A 12211-nucleotide genomic window follows, 5' to 3' on the forward strand; every position below is an offset into this window, starting at 1 on the left:
CAAAATAGATTTGCAGTCCATCGTCAAATCCATTCAGCCCCCTTGTCCTGTGCCCAAGAGGTGATAGTTGGTGTTCCGACCAGTGGCCCAAGATCTGCCTGTCTGAGCTTGTTCAAGGATCTGCAAAAGGGCTCATCCGGGATTTGAACCCGGGACCTCTCGCACCCTAAGCGAGAATCATACCCCTAGACCAACGAGCCTTATGCCAAAAGTTATTTTTTGCTTTCTGCAGCAATGACAGTGAAGATATCGATTGACGTGTCCACGATGCTTGGAACGATTGAACATCATGTGAGTGTTTTGTGCTTTACTTGTGAGCATAACAGTCTTCCAAACTCTTGACCATGCTTCAGTTCAAATCTTCTGTAGTTCATCTCATGTGTCTTTCACATTCTGTCTTCTTCAGTCGCGACAGCAAACTGATGACGAGTTTTTACAAATGAATGAAGTGCAAAATGAGATCAATTCATTTTTTTAAAGAGAAAATGAAAAAATTTGACTTCAAAAAGAATGGAACACATTTATTTTGAGTCAAATGACGTAAAGGTACGTGAATCAAAGTAAATTAATGTTGAAAATACCCATTCAAATAGATCCGTTTTCAACTAGAGAGATTGAGACTCAGCGTATCCGTCTCGATCCTCCACAACTGCTTATGTTACCCCTCCATATCTGCAGTGAAAGATGGCGGACCTAGATCGGTTTTTGTCAAACCATAAGACATACCTATAATCGGTCTTCTCACAAAAACATCTCTAGCTTCCGAACCGTTTGACCTACAAATTCATATGACCACTCTCTGGAAAGGGGAGACCCTCACGAACACGGTGGTATTCTGCAGGTTATCTAAAATAATAAATGTTGTGCTACTTTGAACCAACAAGTGCATATCAAAATAGATTTGCAGTCCATCGTCAAATCCATTCAGCCCCCTTGTCCTGTGCCCAAGAGGTGATAGTTGGTGTTCCGACCAGTGGCCCAAGATCTGCCTGTCTGAGCTTGTTCAAGGATCTGCAAAAGGGCTCATCCGGGATTTGAACCCGGGACCTCTCGCACCCTAAGCGAGAATCATACCCCTAGACCAACGAGCCTTATGCCAAAAGTTATTTTTTGCTTTCTGCAGCAATGACAGTGAAGATATCGATTGACGTGTCCACGATGCTTGGAACGATTGAACATCATGTGAGTGTTTTGTGCTTTACTTGTGAGCATAACAGTCTTCCAAACTCTTGACCATGCTTCAGTTCAAATCTTCTGTAGTTCATCTCATGTGTCTTTCACATTCTGTCTTCTTCAGTCGCGACAGCAAACTGATGACGAGTTTTTACAAATGAATGAAGTGCAAAATGAGATCAATTCATTTTTTTAAAGAGAAAATGAAAAAATTTGACTTCAAAAAGAATGGAACTCATTTATTTTGAGTCAAATGACGTAAAGGTACGTGAATCAAAGTAAATTAATGTTGAAAATACCCATTCAAATAGATCCGTTTTCAACTAGAGAGATTGAGACTCAGCGTATCCGTCTCGATCCTCCACAACTGCTTATGTTACCCCTCCATATCTGCAGTGAAAGATGGTGGACCTAGATCGGTTTTTGTCAAACCATAAGACATACCTATAATCGGTCTTCTCACAAAAACATCTCTAGCTTCCGAACCGTTTGACCTACAAATTCATATGACCACTCTCTGGAAAGGGGAGACCCTCACGAACACGGTGGTATTCTCAATTTTTCTCTACATCCCCCACAAGTGTCAGGAGACTCGTCTGAAGTCAGAACCGTCTATGTGCCAACTTCTGTTTGTAGAATCCAAAATCTTTGGGCTACAAACTAATGTGACCCCACTTGTCGCAATGTTCTCTGTTTTGCCCTACGTTCCCCACAAGTGTCACGGGACTAATCTGAAGGTAACCTGTAGTGATTCAAATTATAGATTTTTTAACCAGGGACCTCTCGCAACCTAAGCCATAATCATACACTCAAACCAACGATCTGTTTGGTGAAAGAATTATCACTTTCCACAAAAATGACGGTCAAGATATGAGTCGATGTCTCCATGTGGCTAATGAGCTGCACATAGCATTGGTGGTATAGTGGTGAGCATAGCTGCCTTCCAAGCAGTTGACCCGGGTTCGATTCCCGGCCAATGCAGATCATGAGGACTTCATTTGTTTTAGGGGCTGGATGTCATTTCAAGTGTATTACATTTGAATCATTATCGTTGTTCGTGGAAGTCAGAAATGCTCCTACATTCTGCAGGTTATCTAAAATAATAAATGTTGTGCTACTTTGAACCAACAAGTGCATATCAAAATAGATTTGCAGTCCATCGTCAAATCCATTCAGCCCCCTTGTCCTGTGCCCAAGAGGTGATAGTTGGTGTTCCGACCAGTGGCCCAAGATCTGCCTGTCTGAGCTTGTTCAAGGATCTGCAAAAGGGCTCATCCGGGATTTGAACCCGGGACCTCTCGCACCCTAAGCGAGAATCATACCCCTAGACCAACGAGCCTTATGCCAAAAGTTATTTTTTGCTTTCTGCAGCAATGACAGTGAAGATATCGATTGACGTGTCCACGATGCTTGGAACGATTGAACATCATGTGAGTGTTTTGTGCTTTACTTGTGAGCATAACAGTCTTCCAAACTCTTGACCATGCTTCAGTTCAAATCTTCTGTAGTTCATCTCATGTGTCTTTCACATTCTGTCTTCTTCAGTCGCGACAGCAAACTGATGACGAGTTTTTACAAATGAATGAAGTGCAAAATGAGATCAATTCATTTTTTTAAAGAGAAAATGAAAAAATTTGACTTCAAAAAGAATGGAACTCATTTATTTTGAGTCAAATGACGTAAAGGTACGTGAATCAAAGTAAATTAATGTTGAAAATACCCATTCAAATAGATCCGTTTTCAACTAGAGAGATTGAGACTCAGCGTATCCGTCTCGATCCTCCACAACTGCTTATGTTACCCCTCCATATCTGCAGTGAAAGATGGCGGACCTAGATCGGTTTTTGTCAAACCATAAGACATACCTATAATCGGTCTTCTCACAAAAACATCTCTAGCTTCCGAACCGTTTGACCTACAAATTCATATGACCACTCTCTGGAAAGGGGAGACCCTCACGAACACGGTGGTATTCTCAATTTTTCTCTACATCCCCCACAAGTGTCAGGAGACTCGTCTGAAGTCAGAACCGTCTATGTGCCAACTTCTGTTTGTAGAATCCAAAATCTTTGGGCTACAAACTAATGTGACCCCACTTGTCGCAATGTTCTCTGTTTTGCCCTACGTTCCCCACAAGTGTCACGGGACTAATCTGAAGGTAACCTGTAGTGATTCAAATTATAGATTTTTTAACCAGGGACCTCTCGCAACCTAAGCCATAATCATACACTCAAACCAACGATCTGTTTGGTGAAAGAATTATCACTTTCCACAAAAATGACGGTCAAGATATGAGTCGATGTCTCCATGTGGCTAATGAGCTGCACATAGCATTGGTGGTATAGTGGTGAGCATAGCTGCCTTCCAAGCAGTTGACCCGGGTTCGATTCCCGGCCAATGCAGATCATGAGGACTTCATTTGTTTTAGGGGCTGGATGTCATTTCAAGTGTATTACATTTGAATCATTATCGTTGTTCGTGGAAGTCAGAAATGCTCCTACATTCTGCAGGTTATCTAAAATAATAAATGTTGTGCTACTTTGAACCAACAAGTGCATATCAAAATAGATTTGCAGTCCATCGTCAAATCCATTCAGCCCCCTTGTCCTGTGCCCAAGAGGTGATAGTTGGTGTTCCGACCAGTGGCCCAAGATCTGCCTGTCTGAGCTTGTTCAAGGATCTGCAAAAGGGCTCATCCGGGATTTGAACCCGGGACCTCTCGCACCCTAAGCGAGAATCATACCCCTAGACCAACGAGCCTTATGCCAAAAGTTATTTTTTGCTTTCTGCAGCAATGACAGTGAAGATATCGATTGACGTGTCCACGATGCTTGGAACGATTGAACATCATGTGAGTGTTTTGTGCTTTACTTGTGAGCATAACAGTCTTCCAAACTCTTGACCATGCTTCAGTTCAAATCTTCTGTAGTTCATCTCATGTGTCTTTCACATTCTGTCTTCTTCAGTCGCGACAGCAAACTGATGACGAGTTTTTACAAATGAATGAAGTGCAAAATGAGATCAATTCATTTTTTTAAAGAGAAAATGAAAAAATTTGACTTCAAAAAGAATGGAACTCATTTATTTTGAGTCAAATGACGTAAAGGTACGTGAATCAAAGTAAATTAATGTTGAAAATACCCATTCAAATAGATCCGTTTTCAACTAGAGAGATTGAGACTCAGCGTATCCGTCTCGATCCTCCACAACTGCTTATGTTACCCCTCCATATCTGCAGTGAAAGATGGTGGACCTAGATCGGTTTTTGTCAAACCATAAGACATACCTATAATCGGTCTTCTCACAAAAACATCTCTAGCTTCCGAACCGTTTGACCTACAAATTCATATGACCACTCTCTGGAAAGGGGAGACCCTCACGAACACGGTGGTATTCTCAATTTTTCTCTACATCCCCCACAAGTGTCAGGAGACTCGTCTGAAGTCAGAACCGTCTATGTGCCAACTTCTGTTTGTAGAATCCAAAATCTTTGGGCTACAAACTAATGTGACCCCACTTGTCGCAATGTTCTCTGTTTTGCCCTACGTTCCCCACAAGTGTCACGGGACTAATCTGAAGGTAACCTGTAGTGATTCAAATTATAGATTTTTTAACCAGGGACCTCTCGCAACCTAAGCCATAATCATACACTCAAACCAACGATCTGTTTGGTGAAAGAATTATCACTTTCCACAAAAATGACGGTCAAGATATGAGTCGATGTCTCCATGTGGCTAATGAGCTGCACATAGCATTGGTGGTATAGTGGTGAGCATAGCTGCCTTCCAAGCAGTTGACCCGGGTTCGATTCCCGGCCAATGCAGATCATGAGGACTTCATTTGTTTTAGGGGCTGGATGTCATTTCAAGTGTATTACATTTGAATCATTATCGTTGTTCGTGGAAGTCAGAAATGCTCCTACATTCTGCAGGTTATCTAAAATAATAAATGTTGTGCTACTTTGAACCAACAAGTGCATATCAAAATAGATTTGCAGTCCATCGTCAAATCCATTCAGCCCCCTTGTCCTGTGCCCAAGAGGTGATAGTTGGTGTTCCGACCAGTGGCCCAAGATCTGCCTGTCTGAGCTTGTTCAAGGATCTGCAAAAGGGCTCATCCGGGATTTGAACCCGGGACCTCTCGCACCCTAAGCGAGAATCATACCCCTAGACCAACGAGCCTTATGCCAAAAGTTATTTTTTGCTTTCTGCAGCAATGACAGTGAAGATATCGATTGACGTGTCCACGATGCTTGGAACGATTGAACATCATGTGAGTGTTTTGTGCTTTACTTGTGAGCATAACAGTCTTCCAAACTCTTGACCATGCTTCAGTTCAAATCTTCTGTAGTTCATCTCATGTGTCTTTCACATTCTGTCTTCTTCAGTCGCGACAGCAAACTGATGACGAGTTTTTACAAATGAATGAAGTGCAAAATGAGATCAATTCATTTTTTTAAAGAGAAAATGAAAAAATTTGACTTCAAAAAGAATGGAACTCATTTATTTTGAGTCAAATGACGTAAAGGTACGTGAATCAAAGTAAATTAATGTTGAAAATACCCATTCAAATAGATCCGTTTTCAACTAGAGAGATTGAGACTCAGCGTATCCGTCTCGATCCTCCACAACTGCTTATGTTACCCCTCCATATCTGCAGTGAAAGATGGTGGACCTAGATCGGTTTTTGTCAAACCATAAGACATACCTATAATCGGTCTTCTCACAAAAACATCTCTAGCTTCCGAACCGTTTGACCTACAAATTCATATGACCACTCTCTGGAAAGGGGAGACCCTCACGAACACGGTGGTATTCTCAATTTTTCTCTACATCCCCCACAAGTGTCAGGAGACTCGTCTGAAGTCAGAACCGTCTATGTGCCAACTTCTGTTTGTAGAATCCAAAATCTTTGGGCTACAAACTAATGTGACCCCACTTGTCGCAATGTTCTCTGTTTTGCCCTACGTTCCCCACAAGTGTCACGGGACTAATCTGAAGGTAACCTGTAGTGATTCAAATTATAGATTTTTTAACCAGGGACCTCTCGCAACCTAAGCCATAATCATACACTCAAACCAACGATCTGTTTGGTGAAAGAATTATCACTTTCCACAAAAATGACGGTCAAGATATGAGTCGATGTCTCCATGTGGCTAATGAGCTGCACATAGCATTGGTGGTATAGTGGTGAGCATAGCTGCCTTCCAAGCAGTTGACCCGGGTTCGATTCCCGGCCAATGCAGATCATGAGGACTTCATTTGTTTTAGGGGCTGGATGTCATTTCAAGTGTATTACATTTGAATCATTATCGTTGTTCGTGGAAGTCAGAAATGCTCCTACATTCTGCAGGTTATCTAAAATAATAAATGTTGTGCTACTTTGAACCAACAAGTGCATATCAAAATAGATTTGCAGTCCATCGTCAAATCCATTCAGCCCCCTTGTCCTGTGCCCAAGAGGTGATAGTTGGTGTTCCGACCAGTGGCCCAAGATCTGCCTGTCTGAGCTTGTTCAAGGATCTGCAAAAGGGCTCATCCGGGATTTGAACCCGGGACCTCTCGCACCCTAAGCGAGAATCATACCCCTAGACCAACGAGCCTTATGCCAAAAGTTATTTTTTGCTTTCTGCAGCAATGACAGTGAAGATATCGATTGACGTGTCCACGATGCTTGGAACGATTGAACATCATGTGAGTGTTTTGTGCTTTACTTGTGAGCATAACAGTCTTCCAAACTCTTGACCATGCTTCAGTTCAAATCTTCTGTAGTTCATCTCATGTGTCTTTCACATTCTGTCTTCTTCAGTCGCGACAGCAAACTGATGACGAGTTTTTACAAATGAATGAAGTGCAAAATGAGATCAATTCATTTTTTTAAAGAGAAAATGAAAAAATTTGACTTCAAAAAGAATGGAACTCATTTATTTTGAGTCAAATGACGTAAAGGTACGTGAATCAAAGTAAATTAATGTTGAAAATACCCATTCAAATAGATCCGTTTTCAACTAGAGAGATTGAGACTCAGCGTATCCGTCTCGATCCTCCACAACTGCTTATGTTACCCCTCCATATCTGCAGTGAAAGATGGTGGACCTAGATCGGTCTTTGTCAAACCATAAGACATACCTATAATCGGTCTTCTCACAAAAACATCTCTAGCTTCCGAACCGTTTGACCTACAAATTCATATGACCACTCTCTGGAAAGGGGAGACCCTCACGAACACGGTGGTATTCTCAATTTTTCTCTACATCCCCCACAAGTGTCAGGAGACTCGTCTGAAGTCAGAACCGTCTATGTGCCAACTTCTGTTTGTAGAATCCAAAATCTTTGGGCTACAAACTAATGTGACCCCACTTGTCGCAATGTTCTCTGTTTTGCCCTACGTTCCCCACAAGTGTCACGGGACTAATCTGAAGGTAACCTGTAGTGATTCAAATTATAGATTTTTTAACCAGGGACCTCTCGCAACCTAAGCCATAATCATACACTCAAACCAACGATCTGTTTGGTGAAAGAATTATCACTTTCCACAAAAATGACGGTCAAGATATGAGTCGATGTCTCCATGTGGCTAATGAGCTGCACATAGCATTGGTGGTATAGTGGTGAGCATAGCTGCCTTCCAAGCAGTTGACCCGGGTTCGATTCCCGGCCAATGCAGATCATGAGGACTTCATTTGTTTTAGGGGCTGGATGTCATTTCAAGTGTATTACATTTGAATCATTATCGTTGTTCGTGGAAGTCAGAAATGCTCCTACATTCTGCAGGTTATCTAAAATAATAAATGTTGTGCTACTTTGAACCAACAAGTGCATATCAAAATAGATTTGCAGTCCATCGTCAAATCCATTCAGCCCCCTTGTCCTGTGCCCAAGAGGTGATAGTTGGTGTTCCGACCAGTGGCCCAAGATCTGCCTGTCTGAGCTTGTTCAAGGATCTGCAAAAGGGCTCATCCGGGATTTGAACCCGGGACCTCTCGCACCCTAAGCGAGAATCATACCCCTAGACCAACGAGCCTTATGCCAAAAGTTATTTTTTGCTTTCTGCAGCAATGACAGTGAAGATATCGATTGACGTGTCCACGATGCTTGGAACGATTGAACATCATGTGAGTGTTTTGTGCTTTACTTGTGAGCATAACAGTCTTCCAAACTCTTGACCATGCTTCAGTTCAAATCTTCTGTAGTTCATCTCATGTGTCTTTCACATTCTGTCTTCTTCAGTCGCGACAGCAAACTGATGACGAGTTTTTACAAATGAATGAAGTGCAAAATGAGATCAATTCATTTTTTTAAAGAGAAAATGAAAAAATTTGACTTCAAAAAGAATGGAACTCATTTATTTTGAGTCAAATGACGTAAAGGTACGTGAATCAAAGTAAATTAATGTTGAAAATACCCATTCAAATAGATCCGTTTTCAACTAGAGAGATTGAGACTCAGCGTATCCGTCTCGATCCTCCACAACTGCTTATGTTACCCCTCCATATCTGCAGTGAAAGATGGTGGACCTAGATCGGTTTTTGTCAAACCATAAGACATACCTATAATCGGTCTTCTCACAAAAACATCTCTAGCTTCCGAACCGTTTGACCTACAAATTCATATGACCACTCTCTGGAAAGGGGAGACCCTCACGAACACGGTGGTATTCTCAATTTTTCTCTACATCCCCCACAAGTGTCAGGAGACTCGTCTGAAGTCAGAACCGTCTATGTGCCAACTTCTGTTTGTAGAATCCAAAATCTTTGGGCTACAAACTAATGTGACCCCACTTGTCGCAATGTTCTCTGTTTTGCCCTACGTTCCCCACAAGTGTCACGGGACTAATCTGAAGGTAACCTGTAGTGATTCAAATTATAGATTTTTTAACCAGGGACCTCTCGCAACCTAAGCCATAATCATACACTCAAACCAACGATCTGTTTGGTGAAAGAATTATCACTTTCCACAAAAATGACGGTCAAGATATGAGTCGATGTCTCCATGTGGCTAATGAGCTGCACATAGCATTGGTGGTATAGTGGTGAGCATAGCTGCCTTCCAAGCAGTTGACCCGGGTTCGATTCCCGGCCAATGCAGATCATGAGGACTTCATTTGTTTTAGGGGCTGGATGTCATTTCAAGTGTATTACATTTGAATCATTATCGTTGTTCGTGGAAGTCAGAAATGCTCCTACATTCTGCAGGTTATCTAAAATAATAAATGTTGTGCTACTTTGAACCAACAAGTGCATATCAAAATAGATTTGCAGTCCATCGTCAAATCCATTCAGCCCCCTTGTCCTGTGCCCAAGAGGTGATAGTTGGTGTTCCGACCAGTGGCCCAAGATCTGCCTGTCTGAGCTTGTTCAAGGATCTGCAAAAGGGCTCATCCGGGATTTGAACCCGGGACCTCTCGCACCCTAAGCGAGAATCATACCCCTAGACCAACGAGCCTTATGCCAAAAGTTATTTTTTGCTTTCTGCAGCAATGACAGTGAAGATATCGATTGACGTGTCCACGATGCTTGGAACGATTGAACATCATGTGAGTGTTTTGTGCTTTACTTGTGAGCATAACAGTCTTCCAAACTCTTGACCATGCTTCAGTTCAAATCTTCTGTAGTTCATCTCATGTGTCTTTCACATTCTGTCTTCTTCAGTCGCGACAGCAAACTGATGACGAGTTTTTACAAATGAATGAAGTGCAAAATGAGATCAATTCATTTTTTTAAAGAGAAAATGAAAAAATTTGACTTCAAAAAGAATGGAACTCATTTATTTTGAGTCAAATGACGTAAAGGTACGTGAATCAAAGTAAATTAATGTTGAAAATACCCATTCAAATAGATCCGTTTTCAACTAGAGAGATTGAGACTCAGCGTATCCGTCTCGATCCTCCACAACTGCTTATGTTACCCCTCCATATCTGCAGTGAAAGATGGTGGACCTAGATCGGTCTTTGTCAAACCATAAGACATACCTATAATCGGTCTTCTCACAAAAACATCTCTAGCTTCCGAACCGTTTGACCTACAAATTCATATGACCACTCTCTGGAAAGGGGAGACCCTCACGAACACGGTGGTATTCTCAATTTTTCTCTACATCCCCCACAAGTGTCAGGAGACTCGTCTGAAGTCAGAACCGTCTATGTGCCAACTTCTGTTTGTAGAATCCAAAATCTTTGGGCTACAAACTAATGTGACCCCACTTGTCGCAATGTTCTCTGTTTTGCCCTACGTTCCCCACAAGTGTCACGGGACTAATCTGAAGGTAACCTGTAGTGATTCAAATTATAGATTTTTTAACCAGGGACCTCTCGCAACCTAAGCCATAATCATACACTCAAACCAACGATCTGTTTGGTGAAAGAATTATCACTTTCCACAAAAATGACGGTCAAGATATGAGTCGATGTCTCCATGTGGCTAATGAGCTGCACATAGCATTGGTGGTATAGTGGTGAGCATAGCTGCCTTCCAAGCAGTTGACCCGGGTTCGATTCCCGGCCAATGCAGATCATGAGGACTTCATTTGTTTTAGGGCTGGATGTCATTTCAAGTGTATTACTGTTGAATCATTATCGTTGTTCGTGGAAGTCAGAAATGCTCCTACATTCTGTCAGGTTAGCTAAAATAATTAAATGTTGTGCTACTTGACGCAACAAGTGCATAGATCAAATAGATTTGCAGTCCATCGTCAAATCCATTCAGCCCCCTTGTCCTGTGCCCAAGAGGTGATAGTTGGTGTTCCGACCAGTGCCCAAGATCTGCCTGTCTGAGCTTGTTCAAGATCTGCAAAAGGCTCATCCGGGGATTTGAACCCGGGACCCTCTCGCACCCTAAGCGAGAATCATAATACCCTAGACCAACGAGCCTTATGCCAAAAGTTATTTTTTGCTTTCTGCAGGCAATGACAGTGAAGATATCGATTGACGTGTCCACGATGCTTGGAACGATTGAACATCATGTGAGTGTTTTGTGCTTACTTGTGAGCATAACAGTCTCCAAACTCTTGACCATGCTTCAGAGTTCAAATCTTCTGTAGTTCATCTCATGTGTCTTTCACATTCTGTCTTCTTCAGTCGCGACAGCAACTGATGACGAGTTTTTAAAATGAATGATGGCAAAATGAGATCAATTCATTTTTTTAAAGATAAATGAAAATATTTGACTTCAAAAAGATGGAACTCATTTATTTTGAGTCAATGACGTAAGGTACGTGAATCAAAGTAAATTAATGTTGAAAATACCCATTCAATAGATCCGTTTTCAACTAAGAGATTGAGACTCAGCGTAGCCGTCTCGATCCTCCACAAACGCTTATGTTACCCCTCCATATCTTCAGTGAAAGATGGTGGAACCTAGATCGGTCCTTGTCAAAACATAAGACATACCTGTAATCGGTCTTCTCACAAAACATCTCTAGCTTTCGACCGTTTGACCTACAAATTCATATGACCACTCTTGGAAGGGGAGACCCCTCATTTTTCTCTACATCCCCCCACAAGGCAGGAGACTCCGTCTGAAGTCAGAACCGTCTAGGTGCCAACTTCTGTTTGTAGAATCCAAGAAATCTTTGGGCTACAAACTAATGTGAAACCCCACTTGTCGCAATGTTCTCTGTTTTGCCCTAAACGTTCCCCACAAGTGTCACGGGACTAATCTGAAGGTAACCTGTAGTGATTCAAATTATAGATTTTTTAAACCAGGGACCTCTCGCACCTAAGCCTAATCATACACTCAACCAAGAACTCTGTTTTGTGAAAGAATTATCACTTTCACAAAAATGACGGTCAAGATATGAGTCGATTTCTCCATGTGCAATGAGCTGCACATAGCATTGGTGGTATAGTGGTGAGCATAGCTGCCTTCCAAGCAGTTTGACCCGGGTTCGATCCCGGCCAATGCAGATCATGAGGACTTCACCTTTGTTGTAGGGGCTGGATGTCATTTTCAAGTGTATTACATTGGAATCATTATCGTTGTTCGTGGAAGTCAGAAATGCTCCTACATTCTGCAGTTATCTAAATAATAAATGTGTGGCTA

General features: G+C 41.9%; 16 non-coding genes across 16 annotated transcripts; 8 read left to right on the forward strand and 8 right to left on the reverse strand.

Annotated features, from left to right (window-relative positions):
- Window positions 1-128: 128 nt before the first annotated feature.
- trnap-agg (transfer RNA proline (anticodon AGG)) lies at window positions 129-200 on the reverse strand. The gene has a single exon. It is a non-coding gene; the product is annotated as a tRNA-Pro (tRNA).
- Window positions 201-1019: 819 nt separating this feature from the next.
- Window positions 1020-1091, reverse strand: trnap-agg (transfer RNA proline (anticodon AGG)). The gene has a single exon. It is a non-coding gene; the product is annotated as a tRNA-Pro (tRNA).
- A 991-nt stretch (window positions 1092-2082) lies between these two features.
- trnag-ucc (transfer RNA glycine (anticodon UCC)) lies at window positions 2083-2154 on the forward strand. Its single transcript has one exon. It is a non-coding gene; the product is annotated as a tRNA-Gly (tRNA).
- Window positions 2155-2440: 286 nt separating this feature from the next.
- Window positions 2441-2512, reverse strand: trnap-agg (transfer RNA proline (anticodon AGG)). The gene has a single exon. It is a non-coding gene; the product is annotated as a tRNA-Pro (tRNA).
- Window positions 2513-3503: 991 nt separating this feature from the next.
- trnag-ucc (transfer RNA glycine (anticodon UCC)) lies at window positions 3504-3575 on the forward strand. The gene has a single exon. It is a non-coding gene; the product is annotated as a tRNA-Gly (tRNA).
- A 286-nt stretch (window positions 3576-3861) lies between these two features.
- Window positions 3862-3933, reverse strand: trnap-agg (transfer RNA proline (anticodon AGG)). The gene has a single exon. It is a non-coding gene; the product is annotated as a tRNA-Pro (tRNA).
- Window positions 3934-4924: 991 nt separating this feature from the next.
- On the forward strand, window positions 4925-4996 carry trnag-ucc (transfer RNA glycine (anticodon UCC)). The gene has a single exon. It is a non-coding gene; the product is annotated as a tRNA-Gly (tRNA).
- A 286-nt stretch (window positions 4997-5282) lies between these two features.
- Window positions 5283-5354, reverse strand: trnap-agg (transfer RNA proline (anticodon AGG)). Its single transcript has one exon. It is a non-coding gene; the product is annotated as a tRNA-Pro (tRNA).
- A 991-nt stretch (window positions 5355-6345) lies between these two features.
- Window positions 6346-6417, forward strand: trnag-ucc (transfer RNA glycine (anticodon UCC)). Its single transcript has one exon. It is a non-coding gene; the product is annotated as a tRNA-Gly (tRNA).
- A 286-nt stretch (window positions 6418-6703) lies between these two features.
- On the reverse strand, window positions 6704-6775 carry trnap-agg (transfer RNA proline (anticodon AGG)). Its single transcript has one exon. It is a non-coding gene; the product is annotated as a tRNA-Pro (tRNA).
- A 991-nt stretch (window positions 6776-7766) lies between these two features.
- Window positions 7767-7838, forward strand: trnag-ucc (transfer RNA glycine (anticodon UCC)). The gene has a single exon. It is a non-coding gene; the product is annotated as a tRNA-Gly (tRNA).
- A 286-nt stretch (window positions 7839-8124) lies between these two features.
- On the reverse strand, window positions 8125-8196 carry trnap-agg (transfer RNA proline (anticodon AGG)). Its single transcript has one exon. It is a non-coding gene; the product is annotated as a tRNA-Pro (tRNA).
- Window positions 8197-9187: 991 nt separating this feature from the next.
- On the forward strand, window positions 9188-9259 carry trnag-ucc (transfer RNA glycine (anticodon UCC)). The gene has a single exon. It is a non-coding gene; the product is annotated as a tRNA-Gly (tRNA).
- Window positions 9260-9545: 286 nt separating this feature from the next.
- Window positions 9546-9617, reverse strand: trnap-agg (transfer RNA proline (anticodon AGG)). The gene has a single exon. It is a non-coding gene; the product is annotated as a tRNA-Pro (tRNA).
- A 991-nt stretch (window positions 9618-10608) lies between these two features.
- trnag-ucc (transfer RNA glycine (anticodon UCC)) lies at window positions 10609-10680 on the forward strand. Its single transcript has one exon. It is a non-coding gene; the product is annotated as a tRNA-Gly (tRNA).
- Window positions 10681-12002: 1322 nt separating this feature from the next.
- trnag-ucc (transfer RNA glycine (anticodon UCC)) lies at window positions 12003-12074 on the forward strand. Its single transcript has one exon. It is a non-coding gene; the product is annotated as a tRNA-Gly (tRNA).
- The last annotated feature ends 137 nt before the right edge of the window (window positions 12075-12211 follow it).

Source organism: Oncorhynchus kisutch, unplaced genomic scaffold (genome assembly GCF_002021735.2).
Source record: "Oncorhynchus kisutch isolate 150728-3 unplaced genomic scaffold, Okis_V2 scaffold2191, whole genome shotgun sequence".
NCBI lineage: Eukaryota > Metazoa > Chordata > Actinopteri > Salmoniformes > Salmonidae > Oncorhynchus > Oncorhynchus kisutch.